Source organism: Elephantulus edwardii, unplaced genomic scaffold, assembly GCF_000299155.1.
Source record: "Elephantulus edwardii isolate Elephantulus edwardi_28Jun2011 unplaced genomic scaffold, EleEdw1.0 scaffold00024, whole genome shotgun sequence".
NCBI classification, from domain to species: Eukaryota; Metazoa; Chordata; class Mammalia; order Macroscelidea; family Macroscelididae; genus Elephantulus; species Elephantulus edwardii.
In genome coordinates this window covers 6,833,931-6,837,631 of record NW_006399774.1, presented here as the reverse complement: position 1 = coordinate 6,837,631, position 3,701 = coordinate 6,833,931, and the positions used below count along the sequence as shown (strand labels likewise).

The following is a 3,701-nucleotide window of genomic DNA, read 5'->3' as shown; positions in this document are numbered from 1 at the left end:
AATAATAAAATACTCTTTTTTTTCTTTAAAATATCTGTTTTGCAGGAATTTTAAATACCTCCAATTCTGTAAGTTTTCTTTTTCTGACTGCTGCTTCCATGGTAATGCTTGCTGATCCAAATGAAATCCTTGATAACTTCAGTCTCCCCTTCAATTATTATGATGATGATGCTTGTTGGCCCAGTTGTGAGGATTTTTGGTTTTGTGTACCACTAACCCAGCTGGAGCTCTGGTGGCCTAGTGGTAAGGAGTTGCTCTGCCATCTCAAAACCATGTGGTTCAAATCTCTGTGGGAGAAAGATAAGCAATCAATTCCTGTGCGATTAAACTGACTCTGAAAACTTGCTGGACGATCAGTTCAGAGTCAGTTCTGACTCAATGGTACATAACAACAACAACTAACACAAAGATAACACCTCTTTGCTGGCTCAAACCCACCACCGGCCCTGTCGGAGAACGAGAGGCAATCTCCTCAGTTGCTATTTACAGATTCCTGTAAACTCACCAGACGGTCAGCTTTGGGTTAGTGCTGACTCGACAGCAAGGAATTTGACTTTTCTGATGCATGTGAACCAGATGGAAAACACAGGAACCAAAGAGGTTACATGTGTGGGAAGAGATGATGGCGAAGCTTAGCGTTCACTTTTGCCTATAGAATCCTTCAGTAGTGCATTTTGCTTATTTACTGTAATTAGTCTATATTTGTGAGATCACTTTTTCAGACATGTACCTAGATTTTGGAAAGACTTATCAATGTCTTTGAGCTGTGGTGTTGGAGAAGAGTGCTGACTATCCCATGGACGGCAAAAGAACAAACAGACCGGTCTTGGAGAAGGTGCAACCAGAGTGCTCCTTGGAGACCAAGATGACAAAACTTCATTTCACATACTTTGGGCATGTTGTTGGAGAGGCTGTTTCTTGGAGAAGATATCATGCTTGTCAAGGTGGAAGGTGGAGAAAGAGAAGACGACCCTTAACAAGATGCACTGATGCAGTGACGGCACCAATGGGCTCACGTGTGTCAGAAATGATGAGGGTGGGCAAGTGATGTGCTGGAGTCAAGCTGCTGGGATTCAAATCCCAACTCTTCCACTTCCTAACAGAGCTGCGTTGGGCAAGCACACAGTCTCTGAACCTCAGTATCACACTTGTAAAACGGAGAGTTAGTTTTTCACAGCGTGTGTTAGGGATTAAGAGGGATAAAAGCAATTTGCTGTGAACAGTGCTAGGGAAGTAATCAGTGCTCAGTAGATATGAACTATTATTACTGGAAAGGACAGGGATTCAATCACTAAGGACAATATCAGGAGTCTGGTGGTGGTAGCATTGGCTTTGACTGGTTCATTTGGTTCTGTTCTCTTTTTCAAACCTATTACCTACACATTTAGTCAACTTTGTGAGTCAGTTAATAACATTCTAGAAAATTGCTTTTCTCCTTCAAATAAGCCAGACTCTCTATCCTGATAGATGTGATCAGTGGCATCAAATGAACATCTGCTTTGGTTTTTTTAAATACTGATTTATTTACAAAGTTTGAATACATTGTTTTTCACAAAAGATCCTTCCCATTTCTTTCACCGCCCCCACCCATTGAATTGTGCAACCCCATGATTAACAAACACCCTACCCTCCTGCCCATCCTCAACTCATCTGTTTCCATCTCTCCCCTCCTTAGATCCTTATACTCATTCTACAATAATGGCCTTACACAGTATTTGTCCTTGTGGAACTGAGTTAGTTCACTCAGCATAATGCTCTCCAGTCCCTCCCAAAATAGGTAATAATTAACAAAATCATTTTTTTCTGCATGCTGTGTAGTATTCGAATGTACCACTACTTCTCATTCCATTTGTTTGTGGTTGGACATCTGGGCTGTTTCCATGTTCTTGCGATGGTGAATAATGCTGTTGTGAACATTGGTGTACGAGTTTCTGTTTGAGCCTCAATTCTCATTTTCTTGGGGTATATTTCAAGCAATGGAATAGCTGAGTCATATGGAATTTCTATGCTCAGCTTTTTGAGGAAGTGCCAAACTGCCTTCCAGAGTGGTTGTGCCATTTTACAATCCCACTAACAGTGTATAAGAGTTCCTATCTCACCACATCCTCTCCAACATTTATTACTTGCTGTCCTGTTAAACTTTGCTACTGCTACTGGAGTGAGATGGCATCTCATTGTGGTTTTGATTTGCATCTCTCTTATTGCTAGTGATTTGGAGCATTTCTTCATATGTCTGTTGGCTATTTGAATATCTTCCTCTGTGAAAATTCTTTTCATGTCTTTTGCCCATTTTGTAATTATGTTATCAATCTTTTTCTTGTGGAGGTCCAGGAGTTATGAGACTTTTGTTATGAGACTCTTGTCTGAGATGGTATTGACAAATGTTTGTTCCTAGTCATTAGGTTTTCTTTTCACCCTGTTGGGAAAAGTTTTTGATACGCACGGGGATTTAATCTTTAGAAGGTCCCATTCATCAATTATATTCTCTTCAGATTATACATTTCTGTCTGTATTTGGCAGTCTCTTTATACTGTAGACTGGGCTTTCTAAGCTTGATCCCAGTTTGTCTCTGATGAACTTTATGGTTTTGGGCTTTACTCCCAAGTCTCTGATCCACCTTGAGGTGATTTTTGTGTATGGTGTGGGATGTGGATCCTGTTTCAGCTTTCTGCAGGTAGCTGTCCAGTTTTGCCAGCACCATTTGTTGAAGAGGTTGCTACTAGGCCACCAGTGCTCCCTGAAAGGATTCTATAGACAAAATATTAAATAACATAAGAAGCATCAAAAGAAGATGGAAGGAACACTCAGAGTCACTGTACCAAAAAGATTTAGTTGGCGACAGAACAAAATATTGCCTCAAATATTGAATAATTTCAGAAAGAAGCAGTAACAGGAATTGATAGAGTATGAGGTGTTTCAATATACAAGTCCAGTTTATATTCACTTTTCCATGTCAAGAATTTTGGCTGATGCAACAATGAATGAATGGAATTCCAAAATCTCTGTAGATGTTCATTGAAATGAAAAATAAATAAATAAATAAATAAATAAAAATGTAAAAATTAATTTTGGTTGAGAGTTCTTTCAAAGTAAGAGAACTCTTGTGGCTTGGTGGTAGGAATCTGCACTGAAAAGAAAAAAAGTCTGCCCTGAAATCCTGAAGGAAACCAGTTAAGTCCTCCATCTGCTCTGCGGGAGAAGGATGGGCAATCTCCTCCTATTTGATCAACTAATTCTGAAAACCTTCTAGGCAGCTAAGGGTTAGTTATGCATCAATCATACACAACAACAACAAAACCATGAATATAACCAAGTACATCCTGATATTTATTTTAAACTTTCATTTCCCCCCTCATTATCCTTCTATTGGAAAGAAATTCTCATTACCATATTTTTTAAAAAGTAATTTTTAAAATGTGGACTACAAAGTCCTCTTAGAAACACATTAATTTAAAAGATGGTATATCAATTGACATATTTCAGTTAACAGATGCTGCCCTGGACGTGCTCACCAAGTTGTGCCAAGAAATCTGGAAAACGACCACTTGGCCAACTGATGGGAAGAGATCTATATTTGTTCCTATCCCAAAGAAAGGTGATCCAACAGATGTGGAAACTACAGAACAATCTCACTGATTTCACATGCAAGCAAGATTTTACTGAAGATTATCCAAAAACGACTGGAACAGCACATCAACAGA

The 3,701-nt window shown here is 39.2% G+C and overlaps 1 pseudogene; it reads right to left on the bottom strand.

Moving 5' to 3' along the window:
* LOC102851634 overlaps positions 1-3,701 on the bottom strand; it is a 182,380-nt pseudogene that overhangs the window by 134,703 nt on the left and 43,976 nt on the right.